The following is a 19,366-nucleotide window of genomic DNA, read 5'->3' as shown; positions in this document are numbered from 1 at the left end:
TGGTTTCCTTTTTACTTTTGTCCCTGTCTCCTTTTTTTTTTTTTTTTTTGAGATCCATCCTCTATCAAGAAGTCTGAAGCAACTTTAAAGGTTTTTAAATTCAGTTTAAAAAACCAACTTATAAAGCATTGCAACAAGGTTACCTCTATTTTGCCACAAGCGTCTCGGGATTGTGTTTGACTTGTGTCTGTCCAAGAACTTTACCCCCAAAGATGTGTATAGTTATTGGTTAAAATGACTGTTTTTTTTTCTCTCTCTGGAAATAAAGAGGAAAAAGGAAACTTTTTTTGTTTGCTCTTGCATTGCAAAAATTATAAAGTAATTTATTATTTATTGTCAGAAGACTTGCCACTTTTCATGTCATTTGACATTATTTTTTGTTTGCTGAAGTAAAAAAAAAAGATAAAGGTTGTATCGTGGTCTTTGAATTATATGTCTAATTCTATGTGTTTTGTCTTTTTTCTTAAATATTATGTGAAATCAAAGCGCCATATGTAGAATTATATCTTCAGGACTATTTCACTAATAAACGTTTGGCATAGATAAATAAATAAATCCAACGATTCAGGGTCCCTCTTTTATATGTTTATTAGCAAGCTTTTTAAATGTCTGAAATTAAGGATTGCATGTTGGATTGGGGTAAACTGATATACAGTAGGTGTGATAAGCTGTTAAGGTTGAGTTTGCAAGTTTGGATTTCAGTAGTTGGATCAAAGTTGATTGGAAGAAGCCCTTAGCTCTCAGTGGTGATAATGTTACTGGTTTTGTGAAAATGATATGCTGTCCTCTGTTCTCCCTCTACCTTTTTTTCCTCCTGTTTTTTTCCCCTTCCCTTCCCCATCCATCCACACACCCCGCAAGAGGGTCCTGCTTAAAATAGTTTTTGATTTGGAGTCACTATCTTATTTTCTTAAAGTAAGTGCTTTACACCAAAGGCTCCTGCTTAGGATTGTTGAAATGATCCATATTTCCAAATATAATCTCTTGCTAAGAGAGAGACTTTCTGCCTAGCTGCCTAGCCAGTGAGGAATGACCATTATTTACTAGTGGTGACTGTCAGCAGAATGGAGAAATGCCGCTTTATTTTCGCAGAAGGAACAGGCAGAGAGAGGAAAGAGTTTTCTCAGCCCAGTGGGTGTATGCATTTTCTTACCTCACTGCCTTACCCACCCCCATCACCCCTTCCTCCCTAACTTCAATTTCAAAAACCCTGGAAACGGTAGCTGATGGAGAGAGAGGGTGGCCAGGGGAGAAATGCTACAGACATTCTGTTGGAGTACCGTCTTTTAAGGAGAGGGGGGACGGGGTCCTGGGTTTTGTGGGCTCCCATGGACCATGGTTAGGTGGTTGTGCTCTTTGGGACAGAACCCCCCTACTCCCACTGGACCTCATTTAGCAATAGTTCCTGTCTGTCAGAATCCAGTGATAGATAAATGGCACTGCCCAAATTGGAATTCTCCGTGCTTCTCCATTTGAGGACTTAAGAGTTAGGACGTGGGCTCCATTCTGTTCTCCCTCCTTATGCTGCCCCCCCCCACCTCCGTACCACACCCCAGGGTGAGAATGATACTTTGACTCTTTGCGAAAACTAAATTCATTTGTATGCGCGAATGCAAAGCCATTTTCAGTATCTGACAACTCTTAATAAATACGAAAACTAACGTACCCTAATCGTGTGTTGTGGCGCGTTGGGTTCCTGACAAGGATCAGGGCGGAGGCCAAGCTGGAGACCCAGCGAGCGCCCCGGCCCCCCAGCTCTCAAGTCGCTTTCACCCTCTCCAAATCGGCTGCAAATCAGGAAGGGAGCCTCAATTAGGCTTCTGTTTGGCATCATTCTACATAACGGGTTAATTACAGGCTCTAACGTGGGGGCAGAGAGAAAACAAACTTTGCATTGAAAATGTTACAGTGCATTAGACATGCCCGTTGATTACTTTGATTGTTGTGTCTAATTCTTGACAGGGGGCTAATAATTTGGCCGGCGGTAATAATGGCTTGTAGTCCTCTGTTGAGAAAAACAAGAGTTATGTCTTATCTCACAGGAATCTTCTCCAGGGAAAGCCACCCGCCCCATTCTTTCTTTTCTCTCCTGTCTCCCTCTTCTAATCTCTTGTCACCGGACTTGACTCTTTTAGCTTCCTGTTTGATATATTTATTGGTCTGCCTTTTCGGTTTTCTTTTTTTTTTTTTTTCTCACCGCGAAGCCGGCATGGCTAATAAGCCTGTGCAAGGATGGCAGGTACGACATAAATATCGTGGCATGCTCAGAAAGATCATCCAAACCCCATGTGGAAACCATTGAACCTCCTTCCCTAGCCTTAGCCCCTGATGGGCTCCCAGGATCTAGAAATTGGGGGGGTGGGGGACAACAACTTTATTTAGATTCTGAATGCAATGGAAGGATTTGAGGTACACATCTTCGTGGTCTTTTTTTTTTTTTTCTCCTGGCATTGATTTCTAAGTTTAAAGGTATGCCTGTGCAGTGTGTGATGTTTTATATATATATAGATGTCAGTCTTTTCTGAAGTACACAGCTTGAATTTAAGCAAAGTAATTTAGGAGGGGGTGATGAATGATTTGGTTTCACTTGCTAGATTCAAGATATTTGTTGCCTGATGACTGAGAATGGCTTGATGGGTGGATAGCATTCTAGTTCTTGTATTATTCATATGAAAGGTGTGTCTTCCTCTTCTAGACTCCTCAGCATGCACTCTAAATTGTGTAGCTGAAATGTTTTCTTGTTTGCAAATCATCTCTTGCACATATTCTCCTCTTCTCTGCACACCTCTGGAGACTGAGTTTCAAGATTTGCTCTTCTAATGAAATTCCTTCTGTTTATTATTATCTATCATCTTTTCTCCTTTATTACTCTGAATCCTTCCTTCTCGACATTATGACTCATTTCCTCTAGCTTCTGCAAGCTAAAATTTAATGCAGTTAAAATCATCTTGGATGCTCCCTTGGAATTAGGGTTTTATATCAGTATCTATAATCCTAAAGACAAGATATTTCCCTTTAGTTTCAGAGCAATAACATCTTCTAATTCATTCTATTGTCTCACTTTCTCCCTTTCATTGGAGGAAACTGGTTTTTCTTACCATTAAAAAGTTCTTTTTTGGGGCTGGAGTTGTGGATCGGTGGTAAAGCACTTGCCTGGTATGTGTGAGGCCCTTCAGCACCGCCAATAAATAAATAAATAAATAAATAAATGATCCATTCGCAACTAATAATTATTGTAAAAAAAGAAAAAAGTTCTTTTTAAAGTAAAAGTCATATTTGAGAACATTTTTTCCACCCTTGAAATAACATTCTGCTTAGTTGTGATTCTGCATGGATGTGTGTACTCAGTTGACCATTGTAACTTTCTTTTTCTTTTTTTTTTTGAGTTCAAGATTAAATACATGACTTCCTGATGCTCTCCTGCTGTTTACCCTGATCAAATTGTTATACTCATCTTGCTGACCTCTTTTCTGGTCTGTTTTATTCTTTTAACTGCCAGCCAAAACACAATGAGCTTGCAAGTTATCTGAGTCATACTATGTATTTCCTTAGCACCTTGAATTTTTAAGCCACAAAAAAGATATATCTCCTTGAAATGTAGCTATTTTAAATCCCATGTAGATTTCTTTATGATTTTCCTTTTTTTTCTCAGGAAAGAAGTAAAAAAGTTTACAATCTCATTCCAAACCCCACAAAGAGGTGTTTGAATGACCTCTAGCCACTTTGAATTTTTAATCTCATCCCTAATAAAAGCAAACTAACCAGAAAACACTTATTTTTGATTTGTGAAGTTCAGTTTAGTCAACTTTGGTATAGGAGATTTATAATCAAATTAGGCATTAATTTTATTAAAAACTACTTACTTTCTCTCTGGTAGTCAACAGTTAAAGATTATATCACAACAAGGCAAGTGGAATTTTTTGGGGGGTGCTGGAAGAAAGAGAAAAGGGATTGTTTCTGTGTCTTTATTTAAAAGGTGTTGCTTTAGAAAATGGCCCCAAATCTTGAATTCTCATTGCGGATTTGAAATAACTTGTACAGTGTGAGTCGGTGTTTTTAAACTAAAATACAAATAGTTAATTCAAGGCTCTGGCAGCCGATTCTGTTTACTGATCTTTTCTGATTGTTGTTTTCTTGATAACCCAGCAAGCCACTGAATGGCTGTTTGAGCCCAGGCGCCACAAACATAAACTTCACAGCTTACAATGTCCCAAGCCCTGATGGAGGATCTCTCCACACCTCCCGGAGACTTCTGAAGTGTAGACAGAGAAGTTGGTTCACAGGGAGTGAAGGAGGGGGAGGGGCGGCAGGGAAGGCTGCAGAGTGCCGCGAGCGCCGCTACTATCACTTCCTTTAATTTTTATGATGCTTAAGCTGTTGGGTCCACGAAGCCAGTTTCTGAGCCTTGAGGAGGCCAGTCTTTTCCCCTAACTGTACCGAAGACACCTTGATTCTATGTTTGTTTGTTTTTTTTAATAATAATTTTGCATATCTTTCTGCTTAATTATTTCTCTGCAAAACAAGTGGGCTCTTTAAAAAGGCAATAATGACCTCCCCCAAAGGAGGCGCAGGGATTGGGGAGAAAGATGTGGTCTAAATTGTTTTTTGTTAGGTGGGGAGGAAAGATTGATCAACCCTTTCCGAGTTCAGTGGAAAAGTCCGCTTGGCCCGAGAGCTGCCTGTTTCTTCTCTAGGATCCATTTTTTTTTTTTTGTTTCCTCTCGTATTGATCAAAAAGTTCGTGTTCATTTGGGAGGGATGATATTGCTGGATGTGACTTGAGTTGAGTTGGCATCTGCCACCCCACCTGAAGCACCTTTATTTTGAGACAAGTTCTTGTTAAGGTACCCACATTGGCCTCAAGCTAGCCTTATTAGTTACTGGATTTGAAGGCATATGCCATGAAACCAGCCTATTATCAATCGTTTTTATGTGTTGGGAATTTCGGAGTATGCTTTTCTAGTCATTTAGAAATAGATCATGGGTTGCTTTGGTCAGTAGTTAACCTACTGTGCTGAAGAAGGATTAGGATTCCTCTATTTTGTGTTTTGTGTTTTTGATGTCCCTTATTGAATTTCTTTCTGTTTCTCTTCTACTTCCCCTTCCCAGTCTCTAGTAGACATTGTTCTCTTTCATATTTCTACAAGGTTGACTTATTGATTTCCATAGCAAATGTGCACTCTTAGAAAGTCTTTTTCATTTTTTAGCTATTGGGCATTGAACTTAGGGCCTTGCACATACTAGACAACCACCTCCACTATTAGAAATTCTTAAGGCCCTCAAAAAGCTTTCATTAATTGGAGTTGTGTCTATGACTACTTATCCTATGATAAATTAAAAATAATATTTTAAATTTTATTTCTTTTAAAGGAACTCACTACATGTTAACACAAATAATTTTTTGATTTAAAAAATAAAAATAACTGTAGTTGATAAAACAAAATATTTAGCGAAAAGAGTGGCTTTGTTTTCTATTTTTGAGAACCTCTTAATGTCTGGCTTAAGAGAAGGCAGCTGAATTCTCAAAACTGCTTCCTCATTCAGTTTGTGTTATCACACATCATGCAGTTTCTGGAACTCTGTGTCCACTAGTGAAAGAATGAAAGTAAAAAGGCAAATAATGTCAGAGTATTCGCCTGAAAAGAGGTTTGACCTCAAGGTGCCCCGAAAAGTTTCAGGGTCATCCCCCAGGGCTTACCAGACCACCTGTTGAGACCCACTGCCTCAAAAAATGGGCTTTTACAAGAAGATCATAGAGAAACTATTGCTTGAAGAAATTTAATTGCTTGTATTAATGTGCTATTGATATTTTTAAGTCAAGTGATTTTTCAGTTTTGTTATCTCTGATCTGAAAGCCCTTTCTATCTAGGGCCTTAAAGGGGAAAAAAATCTGATATTATATAACTGAAAAATCCATGTCTTCTTTGCACGGAACTGTAGGAGAGATGACTAGTTGGTTGTTGACTATTGTATACAAAATGTGTGGGAATTCATCTTGCAGAGCTTCACCTTAGGAAGCTGTGGAGGATACTGAACACTGAAGAGAACTTTGAAATTCATACCAAATGCTTTCGACCTGACAAGGTGGAAGTTGCTAGCCACACCTTTTTGAGACAAGGAAGCAAAAGTGACTTGGAAAATACTTTTGGAATAGTCACTTGGTTTTTGAGATGAGAGAAGACAGATGAAAGACTGAAGGCTACAAAAATAACAAGTCAAGGATTCAATGGTTTGGACAGAGGACGGACCTTTTATACTTGGCATAAAAAGAAAGGGAGGGATTGGTGTGTGTGAGAGATTCTCAGAGGGTGGCTGATATGGAGAAGACTGACAGTTGTGCACAAGCTGTGTTTTCTTCTTCTTCTTTATGAGAGTGAATAAGCTTCACATCCCAGGATCCCTTGTAGTTGGCGGGTCACATGACTACATCCTTGCCAGTGAAAACTTATTAATGTGGATTATTCTAGGTTTACTCCTTAGGGTAATGATTGTACTTCCTTTGTGCTCTCTTTTTTTTCTCTTTGTTTCTTCCTTTCTTCTTTATTAGTGCATTATAGTTAAACATAATATGGGGGTTTATCTTGACATATTCATAGATGTACATAACATAATTTGCTTCATTTTGATCTGCACTACCTCCCCTTTCTCTCCCTCTGCTGTCCATCCTCTACTATACTGGAGTCCTTTTTATTAATTTATTTAAATTGGTTCATTACAGTTTTATATATATATATATATATATATATATATATATATATATATATATATATATCTCACTGTGGTATATTTGTACAAACACATAGCATAATTTGGTCAATTTCATTTTACAGTTCCTCCCCTTTCCCATTCCTTCTCCCTTCCTCTGTATCACTTTCCTGCTCCACTATTCTCCCTTCTGTTTTTCATGCGAGCCCCTGTTTTTGAACTTCCTTATTTCTCTCTAGCTTTCACATATGAGAGGACCTTTTTTGGCAGGGGAGGGAGGGTAAGGGTGCTAGAGATGGAACCCAGGGTCTTGTACATGCTAGATAAGTGTTCTACTACTGAGCTACAAAGGTCCAGCTTGAACTGGGCACAAGATTACAGTGCCCTGAAGCTATGATGAAGCAAGAGGATGGAAAAACCCAGGTCTAAATACCTTCAGGAAATGGAGCTGCCTGCCAACTTGAAACATTCAGCTCAAACTGCAAAGGAGAAATAATTTACGGTTTTCTTATTTTGAGAGGGGGCTACTGAGGATTGAACTTGGGGGCACTTAACCACTGAGCCACATCCCCAGACATATTTTGTGTTTTGTTTAGAGACAGGGTCTCACTGAGTTGCTTATCACTTTGATTTTGCAGAGGGTGGCTTTGAACTCATGATCCTCCTGCCTCAGGCTCCTGAACTGCTGGGATTACAGGCATGCACCACTATGCCTGGTTAATTTTTAGTTTTCTTTTATTTATTTATTTATTTATTTATTTTTTAACTTTTTTTTTTTTTAGTTTTCTTTAAGCCACTGAATTATAGGGGGGGGCATTTTTCACATTAGCCCAGACTTAGTTTAAAACTACTGGTTATAGACTAGAGCATTGAGGTGGGTAAGAAGTCCAGAATGATTGGAAGTTTCTGAATCTGAATGATATATTTTGAATATGTCATGAACTTATATACTCATTCATTAATCCCTTTAAATATTTACCTGTGGCATATTACATATCATGCAGTATTGTATATGCTGGTTTTATAGCAGTGAAGAAAACAAAAAAGTCCTTTCCTTCATGATGCTTTCATTTTTGTGGTGCTTTCAAAGAACATACAAATGAAGGCTGGCGTTGTGGCTCAGTGGTAGAGTGCTTGCCTTGAACACATGAGGCACTGGGTTCAATCCTCAGCATCACGTAAAAATAAACAAATAAAATAAAGGTATTCAAAAAAGAAAAAGGGCATACAAATCAGTGCATATTATAGCAAAGGTAGGAATAGCTGGTGTGAAGAAAAATCAAGCAGAGAAAAGGGAGGGAAAGACTGAGATGCAGTGATCAAGTAAGGCTTCTCTAAGGAGGTGACCTTTGAAGAGATGGTGGGTGCTTTAAAAAGTGGGAGTGCAGTGTGTGTGCGTGCATCAATTCTTTACTGAAGCTAAGTATTTAAACCTTGGTGTGTCATCGATATGTCCAAACCTGTGCAGAAAAAAATGGACCAGTGTCAGAGAGGAATCTGTAAGTTATTCACCTACATGACTTAGTGAAAACAGAAGGATATGTAGAATGAAAAAAAAAAAGCAGGAACACACAATTGTACAAAAATTCGTCAAAGATCTGTTGGAAGAAAAGTGGGAAGGAATAAGGAAAAAAGCAGGGCACAAATGTGAAAAATAGGTGAAGAGATCAGGGTGATGATGAGGAAAAATAAAAGACAATAGAAGGGTCTCAGGAACTGAAGCCAGAAGTCTTCAAAGGGGCAGGTATGAAAAGCTGTGCCCCACACATCAGAAAGATCAAGGAAGATAAGGACAGAGAAAATGCCTTTGAACTTGGCTGAATGGAGGTCATTGGATACCATAAAGAGGTAAAGATGGAAGCCAGATTTTAGAGAGGAATTAGGGGGGGAATATTTTAAATATAGTTCATCTAACTCTTCACCATTGTTATTGGACATTTATTGAGTGTAGTGATTCTATGGAGCTCTTCTCTGATAACCGAAGTATTCACCAAGTTCAGTTACCAGGCTTATGAAGGACTGAAGTTTTAGAGGCTGCAACTTCTTTTAACCCTTTTAGATGGTCCCTGGAGGACAGAACTGCCGAAAATATTTTTAACTCCTTTGGCTGTCTGGCTTGGCTACATTTAAGAAGACTCAAGATTCCACAATTCATTGCAGACAAACCAATTAAATGTTAAACTCCCAGAGGCTAAAACAAAACTGTCAAAAGAAAGTGAATATGGAGTGGTAATTATCCAGTAATTACAAGAATCTAGGCAAAAATCTAAGGGGGAAAAAGCATGGCATGTTGTAAAATTATTTGAGAGGATAGCAATTTGCTCAGTTTTGTTGACACTGAACTAAAATGTGTGATATTTCATCAGGAGTTAATATTCTGTATTCTATATATCAATTTATTACATGCTCAGCTAAAAAAGATTGAAAACAAAGCAATAAATTTGAATACATTAAAGTTAAAAAAAGTTAGGCCTCAAAAATTTAGGTGACAAGGAACAAAGTCCTTATATTTTGACACATCATCCAGGGCATATTGTGCCAGTCTGAAAAAACACTGGGGAATCAAATGGCATATTATCTGCCATACTTTGCTTCTCCTGAAATGAATATCTACTAAGAATTTATAGTTTCTCTTAGTTCTACTTCGTTTTGTGCAAAATGATAAAATTGAATCTAGCAATACATATATTCACAAAGTTAGTCATTATTTATAGCTCAAGATAATTTTAAAAGATCAACTATTCCTCATCCAATACTTTGTAGTATGCAGAGAGGATAAACCATGAAATCTTTAGTAAAAGAAAAAATGAAAACAGGAAGAAAAGAGTGATTTGAAGATTTTGAGGGTCATTGTTAATTACGTGGAGAGGAAAAACTCATCTGATGAGCAGGTTAATGCATTAGGAATTGTATAGGAAAGTATTGAGACAAAGCAAAAGAATTCAATGAGTCTAATGGAAAATATTCTATTTTTTAAAAAGAATAATTATAGATATTTATTCACATAAAGTGATCAAATTCTATGTCTGTGATTAACACTGTATATAGTATGAATCTGAAGAATGTTTTAATAGTTATATTCTTTTTAATGTTTTTCATATTTTCTTTAAATGTTCATTTTATGGCTAGTAAATATGACACTTCTTGCATCTTCTATTGACTTTTCTCCATATACTATAAGATATTTAATTGGTTCTTTTTATTTGTACATAACATTAGAATTTGTTTTGACACATTACAAAATCATGAAATACAATTTGCTCTAATTCATTCCTTATATTTCCCTTTCCTTCCCTTCCTCCTCTCTCCTCTCTTGTACTCTACTTATCTTCTATTATTTGCTGATAGACTTTTTTTTTCTTTTTTTGGTGTCTTGTGGCTATATATGATGGTGAAATTCACTATGGTATATTCATGTATGTACATAGGAAAGTTAGGTCAGATTTATTTCACTGTTTTTCCCTTATCCTGTCCTCCCTCCCTCCCATTGGTCTACTCCACTGATCTTTTTCCTAAAAAAATATCAAGTTTTTTTAAAAAATGTTTAATCATGGGGATTCCTTTAAATGCATTTCCCCCAGAATAATAGATTATATTTTTTCCCTGACCTCTAATTTTAGAATTATGTTAAAGTACATAAAACAATAAAATGAAGGCACATCTAGAATGGTAAATGTTTTAGTTATTTCATTTATTGTAGAATACAGATTGATATGTAAAATGCTTTACAAACTAACCCTTGATTTGTTTTCTGAATGAAATGTCATTTATATTCATTTCTTACACTTTCTAAAATGCTCATTATGTACAACGTATATTAATAGTAAATATATAACTTGTCTATTATCAGATTAATTTTATATCACTGGCTATTGGTTACTTTTTTGAAGAAGTGTTGATTATCCACTTGGGAAAAAATGCACAAAAGTTTAAAATGCACATTTTTTTAGAAAATTAATTTTTCTCCAGAAAGAAAGAAACACATTTTTTTTCTATCAAATTAATGGTAAAAAATCTATTTTATAACTTGAAATTGATGGAATAATTTTCTCTTTTACCTACCACCCACTATCTCTGGGTGGCAGCCACATCACTCATTGTTGCTTAGCAAGAATACATAAGCAACATATTCTAGAAATTTGAAGAATTAAACAAAGAGCCAGGTCTTGTATGGCATAAGGCAGTAAACTAACTCAGAAGGAAATATGCCCAGATAAATTCATAAAAGCCAGATACTCCACAAGAGTCTTGAGACATCTTGGCATTGAACTAATTAGCTCTGTAAAAAGTCACAAATAAACCAGATAGGTGACTAGAAGACAGGCAGCAAATAAGAACTTTAAGGACACTCTCTACTAAGTATATCCTGGCTATTCTAGGGGTCTTACCTTGAATGAGTCATGTCTCTCTTCTTAATGTAGCTGTTGAACTATAACACAAGTTCTTTTTTGTGTGTGTGTGTGTGTGTGTGTGTGTGAGTGGTGCCAGGGATTGAGTCCAAGACAAGCACTCTGCCAATTGAGGTGTATCCCCAGCCCCCAAACAAGTTCTTACATCAAGCATAAATGAATATGAAGTAGGGAAAATATGGAAAGGCTTCTGAATAATAAGCAAAGATAAAATTTTTCAGATAATCAGTTATTTGAATAACCAATCAGAACTTGAGACCAAGTTTGAGACAAATGAAAAATAGGCTCTATCTGAGTGGTCACTTGAGACTTATGGGCATTTGGCTTTCTAAACTCTTCTATAACTTCCATTTAACATTCATTTTCTATGTACCTGTCACTAAAGCAAGTGATAATCTTACATTGTTTCTCATTCTCATTTATAATATGTTAATATTGGCAAATCCCATGTTGTAGAAAAGGAAAGTCATCTCTAGTCAAGACAATTTGCCCAAGGTCTCAGGAAATTTGTGGGTTAAAGCAACAATTATTTAAATCAACTTATCATCAATTTGCATATCAATTCTTGATTTAGACACACTGGTCCACAAAACTACCTTAACTGTTAGTACAGGGAAAACCTAAACAGATCTCTAAAAGTGTTGCTTTTTGAGATCTTGAGTCATTCCCTGGAAGAGCAAATCCTCCAGGTCTTCCAAAGTGAGTCTACACTTTAGTTACAATAAAGCTGTTATGGTTATTAGCCTACTCTGAGTCCAGCCCCAGGGCCCACTTTTAGTTTCTGGAATGTACTATGTTTATCTTGTTTTGTTTTGATCTTCCTTTTGCCTCCCCCCTTTTGGCCCTCTACTGGCATTATTTCCTACCAGGCACTCTTCATCTGCTAATCCTACCTATCTCATCATTCAGTTGCATAGTTCAGATGCCCAGTCCTCAAGGACCCAAGGTCATCTTGTGCCCCAACCTTGTGCTCTCATTCCAACTTTCTTTCCTACTGCATGTTTATGTCTCTGACTTACCTATAGGTCCCCAAAGTGTCTATTTTCTTCTCCTTTATATTCCCAGAATAGGCACAATGCACAGTGGGCACTCAAATGTTTATTTATTGGATATGAATTAAAGTATGAATGAATATCAGAGCTGACAAACTCAGGAAACAACTGCACTGCTTTATTAAGAGCTAATGGCAAGAGAAGAAACAGAAAAGAGGGCTACTTCAGATTGATGACTGGACTTATTTCAAGATGATACACAGGAGAGAGAGAGAGAAACTGACAGACTGCAGGATGGCAGTCACTTAGTGATTATGGTGATGGAGTCAGGCAGTCTTGGATCCCAATACTTGCTGGTTGACCTTGGGCACACTTGGATTAATTTGATGTGTATCTACTATGTAATAAACTCTCTATATGGATTGTTATTATTATTAATTATTGGTATTATTCTTGTCAGTAAATTTACTTTGTGCTCTTTTTGTCTTTCTCTCTCTCTTTTTTCCCCTGTTCAGATAGATGCAGAGTCTTTATGTTTTTCTTGTTTTTAGGTGATGTGAATCATCCTTCATATTTTTACATTTATTTTCTGTATCTGGTTACTACTTTCTTTATGATAATGTTTATATACATGTACTTTTGTGGCTTTCATCAATGGAGGAGTATATGCAACATGAAAGGGACTTTCAGCAAATAATTAGAAGACAATTTTTAAAAATCATAGCACCTCAGCACATGTTATTACTTTTTTTCATCTTAATTGCCACCAGCACAGATTCCCACATAATTATATATACATATGTATATATATATATATATATGTATATATGTATGTGTATATATATATGTATGTATATAAAACATACTATGTGTGTATATATATATATATATATATATATATATATATATACATACATATATGTCTCTCTCTCTATATATATATATAGAGAGAGAGAGTAGCCTGTTCTTTTTGCATATATTCTATAATAAATATTGCCCCTTTGTACTTCCAGAACCAAAAATATCTCAGGAAAATGATCTTGTCATATCAGTTTTTCCCTTGGTTATTTAATATCACACAATCTAAATGTAATATTTTATCTAATGCTGTATACGTTATATTATTTCATCACATTTCTTATGGCACAGATCCTCAACCTTTTAATTATAGCAAAATATTCAAAAGGTCAGTGAAACAATCCTCAAAGGAGCTTCTGGAACAATATAGTAGCAGAGGCTTATTGTCTGTGCCATAAAAATGATTATGTGAAAGGACAGTGTGCACCTCCAGAAACGCTAGCAATTCTGCCATCAGATAAATGATTGCAGCCTTCAGAGGGCTGGCTTCCTTTATTTTACCCCCTGGTTGTAGAGCAGGGAAACAGAAGCCTGCATGGGGAATGAAGGCCCAGTGTTTTTTTTTTTTTTTTTTTTTTTTTTAACTGAAATGTCAAGCTATGTGACTATGCCCGGCAGAAGACGACCCCCTGTGAGATGTGATAAGCCCCAGGCCTGCTCCACACACTACACTGAAAATGCGGTGGGAGGGCTTCCCAGGCTGATGGAACTAATGACAGTAATAGCTCTGGGTAATTTGTCTTTTTCCTTACTGTGCACATTCTCTACATGTGGTGCACTTTACACCTACCACCAGGCTCACATCTGGAAGGCTACAACCCTCTCAGGCCTGATTCAGATAGGTTGAAATCTCCTATAAAGTAAATCTGACCTCTCATTTTCTTAATAATTCAGGATTATGTTAATGTTACTCAGCAACTATTGTAGAATGGTTCAGGAATATTGAGAAAGCTTAAGCCCCAGTATTGGAAGTAGGACCAAGCTTTCCTTGCATATTTGTTCGTAATTTTTTCCTTATATCATTCCAAAGGAAAAAAATATATGAATTTCGAAAAATATGTAATTTCCATCATTTATTCATTGTTTCTAGTTCTAGGACTTCCTTTACTTAGGAAGAAATTTTCTATTTTTTTTCTTTGGTATAAGGATTCTCTACAAAAGACTTATAAGAATACTAATGATAGGTTTGGGTTTTTAATTCCAACTGTAAAAAATACTTAGTTAAAGAGACTGACAAAATAATTTCAAGATAGATAAAACAGACTCCATAGCAGTTTAATCTCATAAATGCAGAGTAATCTCAGATTTTCAACAGTAAAAATCTGATTTTAGTGCTGGTTCCATAGCAAAATTGTACATTTAATATCATGTTTATGTTCTGTTTTCTGTATTTATGTAAAAAGTATCTGTATTATTAAAAGTATAAATATCTGAACAGATCTTTTGGAAAAAAATATAAATGATCTTAAAATTTAAGAAATGTGTATACTACATTAAAAGGGTAGGCTCTTCAATCCTAGCTCTTGTGAATAAAGAGAGAATCCAAGTAACTCCATAAATTAGTTTGTGAAAGATTGCCCAAGAGAGGTGGAGATTTTTAGCCATTGTCAGAGATGAGAACTATAGTGTTTGCCAGAAAAAAAAAAGCATGCTTATTAGTATGGATATCTAAATCATTATGTCAAAATATAAATAAAGTTATTTCTAAGTTATAAATAGAAACTTGATTTTATTACTTTTTTTTCTTCAATACACATCCAGGATAGTGCTAGTAAAACATTTGTTTCTGAGAGCTAAAATTGATGTACAGAAACAACACAAATTACCGGTTGTTTTATATGAGTCAATAATTCTATTTCTCACAATCAAGATTGTAAATATTTTCCTACAAATAGTATCCGTGGTTATAATTGGTCAACAACAACAATAACAACAAAAAATAACAAGTTATCAGCAGTGCTGAATTATTCTTGGTGCCTCTGACTATTGACTCAGTTACTCAACCTCTACAACAATTTGAAGGCAGAAGAGGCTGTAGAAAATTCATAAGTTCCCATTTGTACTTCTGGGTGGAAAGAACAGATGGATTTCAGGAAAGATTTTCATTATTTTCCTGGCTTGGACATCATCAGAAGTGAACACCCAAACACACTTAACAATTAAATTAGGGAGGGAGCAAGGAGAGAGAAATGGCATGCTGAGTGTCCCAGTGCCCTCTGAGACTGCTTTCATTCTGCCAGATCTGAGTCTCTAAGAAGGTCTACTTCAGGAAAACAACAACAACAACAACAAACCCCAAAACATTGATCACCATTTTTCTTGGGTGAAGCAAAGCAGGCCTCAGAAGGGCTGCTAGGGAGACTCATTGTGACAGGTGTTCTATACTTACTCTTTCTGGGCTATGCATCCCCATGGACAAGACAGGTGCACAGAGTGGAGCATTCTGGCTCTGTGACAGATGTGGGAAGAGAGGTTGTAGAGAGTGGCTTTGCTCATGAGTTTGAGATCTGACCTGCAGCATTTTGAATATAATACTCTTTAGACATAATGCTTTAAGGCATGTGATAAGAAAAATGCTCAAAAATAAGTTGGAGGGTATCTATGTGATTTCAGCAGAATCTGTGCAGGGTGAAAACCAGTCTGCATTTCACTGAGTTAATGATGACCCAGTAATGAAAAATGTACAGGAACATTCTGTTCATGGTACTACCAAAGTTGATGAAGTTAGCCATTATGGCCAATACCCTCCACTTATTAAGCAGGAGCCTCATATGTATCACCTTACACAATCCTCACTACAGGGCCAAGTGTTCCTTATTATTTTAGAGAAGGAAGTTGAAGATCAGAGAGCTTTGTATAAGGAAGATGTGATCTGAGATTTGTTTGGCAGCGAAGCTCACAGATAATTTTATCTCTAATTCATCCTCCCTCCTTCTCCACCTCCTTCCCCAGTCATTGTGGTTTTATTCTTGATAGATGACTGCTAAGAAAGCAAGGGTCTGTAGAAAGTATCAAGTATATGGGAGCTTGGATCCCAGTTCTGCCAATTAGGTGACCTTGGGCTGTTACCTGACACCTCCAGGTCTCACAGTCCCCCTTCATAAATCTCACACAATTCTAATTCATAAGGGTGGTATTGGGAAGGCCACTTTAAAGGATTGTGTGAATTGCTGAGTGTCATATCCAGTGTGCAGTAAGCATTCCTTGAGTGCCATCCATTAATTTATAAGGATAAACCTACCATCCAAAGTTTTAAAGTTTTTTTTTTCTTTCCTTTAGGAATCTGAAAGTGGAGTTCTTTATAAAAATATATCACTTCTCTTTAGAAGCCTTATAAAATTGAAGCACATTTATAAATAAAGTCATATTTATTGACTATTTTATAAAACATGGCCTTTTAGGATATTCAAGACTTTTTGGATTCAGTTATTATATGTAAAATAGTACTTTAAAATATTTTTCTTCAAATCAATTTCTTTAGTGTGTAAAAATGGTAAGCATGGCATTATGATTTAGAATGTATTTAAGGTTTTATAGCTGATTTAGCTGATTCTCAAGAAATGCTGATGGGCATTTATTATCTTGAGTTGTCTTCCTCCCAAACCACCTTTCCCTGAGAGGTACTTCTTTGCATATAGGGGGTGGAATGCGGTTAAGTTAACTAGCTCTTCAGAGAAAAGTGCCTAATGCCTGCATCTTAGATACCATCAGTTGTTACATTTTCATTGATTTATTGATTTAGCATGTGTCTTAACAATGTCTAAATTGCAAGGATATGTAGAAAAGGTCCTTTGACCTAAAACTGCTTGTAGTTCAGTAAGGGAGCTGAGCCATTATATAGAAACAGATATGAATTTGTGCAAGGGGAAAACAAGGAATTCACAGGAAGAAGGAATCACTTCAGCTAAGGAATTAGGCTTCGTGGATGGGTGGGTTTTGAACTTGCTTAGAGGGCAGGTGTGATTTGGACCAAGATAAAGGGGAGATATTTCAGATGGAAGGAGATAGGAATAAAATGAACAAAGGCATGAGAGTGAGCAGATCACAGGGGTATTTTTCACCTTGATTTTACAGTAAAATCACCCACATAGCTTATTAAGTGTGCCTATCCCCAGACCCCACCTCAATTGTACCAGAGTATGCTTTAGTCCTTGTGGGATGTGGCCCAGAAAACCAGCATTTTTTTTTCATGCAGTTAATTCTGATAGAACTTTTTGAGTTAATTCTTATAGAGCTCCTTCTTTTTTCCTCCTTCCTTCTTTCCTGTTTTAAGTGTCTGAGCCCCAGGCCATTTGTGTTAGAATCTTTCAGAGGGAAGCCCTTGGTACAAATATATACTTTTAAAAACTTTTTATTGTGGAAAGTTTAAAATCTATATAAAATAGACAGAACAGTATAGTTAATGCCATGTACCCACCACACCACTTTAATAATTGTAAACTCGGGACCAATGTTTTCATTAGTACCCCTGCCACTCCCCCATCTTCCATATCATTTTGAGGCAAACCTCAAACATTCTGTCACTTAATCCATAACATTTCAGCATGTATCTCTAAGTAAGGGCTTAAAAGTACCACCATACCATTATGACACCTTAAAAATCAATAATTTTTAGTATAAGTAAATAACTAGTGCTCTCATTTGTTATTGCTTCATAAATGTGGGTGTATACGTCAATACTTTCTTGATGGACTGAGGATTAGACAAGGTCCATCCACCATGTCATGTTTTGTAGATGTGTTTAATGATCTTTGTTTCCTCTCCATCTTTCTTGTAATAATTTATTAAAAAGAAAAACAAAAATGGGTTTCCCTATAGTTTCCCTCATTGTGCATTTTGCTATTTCACCTCTAAGGTGTCATTTAACCAATTTTCTAGTCTATAGTTAGTTGAATCTAGAGGTTTAATAAGATTTAGGTTCAACTTCTTTTTCAAGACCATTATCTAGAATGCACAGAGCATTCTTCCATTAGAAAGTACATGATATTTGTCTCTTTTATTGAGAAGTTAGTGGCCACTGATGATTCATGCCTAGATACATTAATTTAATAAAAATTACAAAATGGTGATATTCTATCTTCTCTTCATTTATTTCCTGATATAATTCTGCAAATAAACATTTCCTTGCACATGTCTTTTTCTCAAGTAGTGGTCTGGTTTAAATAGGAAAGGGAGGATTTGTGATGTCCTGTTTCATAGATTTTAAAAATAATAAGTTTCATTAGCATTTTGCAATGGTATACAATTATTTAATTAATTGCTTAATTCGGTATTGATTTAAATTCATAAATTTAAACATGTTTGGGATATTCTAGTCCATTGCACTATTATTGATGCTCAAGGTGTTCTTGTTTTATTTACTGGGAAACTTTTGTTTTCTGGATTCTTTTGATATAGGGATGGTGATGTTTGAAACATTATTTATTTTTTGGTATACCACAATGTTCCAGAATTATTGAGTGTATTTCTTTCTCCAAACTTGTAATCAGTTAATTCTCCAAGGTGCTTTGGTATCTTTTAGTAGGAAACTGAATTTAAGACTGGAATCTGGATGTTAGTGGTTCTCATTGCTACTGGGCAGTTTCTGGGCCCATGCACTGAAAAGGTGGGAGAGTGTTGTGTCAGTGTGTTGGTGATTGAACCCAAGATCTGGTACATGCTGAGCATGTATTCTACCACCACATTACACCCTCAGTGTAAGACATTATTTTTTAATGCAACATAACATCAAGGATTTATATTGATACTTTCAATTTAAAGTTAGCACCATAGTATTTTATTTTATTTTATTTATTTTATTCTTCAAAATCCCAGATTACAATGACATTAGGATTGTTAGAATGAGAATATTATACCATCAATCATTTGCTTTTTCCTACAATGCACACACATATGTTTCATATTAACGATGCTAATTTCCTTTGTAGCAGTATTATTATTGAAAAAAATAACCCTTTTTATTTAGGCAATCTGTTTAAAAGTTATTGTAAATATTTTCTCTGTTTGATTCAACCAGCAATTAGTTACACATTAATCTTTGTTTATTTTACTTTATTTTCACTTTTAGAGATTAATGTATAAATTTAACATATCTAATAATTGCATAAAATATTTAAAAGATCCCAAAGTTAAAAGTCAGCAAAGCAAGTTATTGTCAAAATAATGTAGCCTGTATTAGCCACTTCTTTTTTCTCCTTGTAGAAAACCATGTGAACACTGTTTGTTTTAAGTGGAAAATTGTAGAATTCTGCCAGTTACTTACTATAGAAAATGATGAGCGAACATTCATTGTACATTTTTAATTTTTTTTTTTTAGTTGTGGGACACAATATTTTGTTTATTTATGTGGTGATGAGTATCGAACCCAGTGCCCCAAGCATGTAAACAAGTACTCTACCACTT

This window comes from Callospermophilus lateralis, unplaced genomic scaffold, assembly GCF_048772815.1.
Source record: "Callospermophilus lateralis isolate mCalLat2 unplaced genomic scaffold, mCalLat2.hap1 Scaffold_268, whole genome shotgun sequence".
In the NCBI taxonomy this organism is placed as follows: domain Eukaryota; kingdom Metazoa; phylum Chordata; class Mammalia; order Rodentia; family Sciuridae; genus Callospermophilus; species Callospermophilus lateralis.
This window is presented reverse-complemented; position numbering follows the sequence as displayed.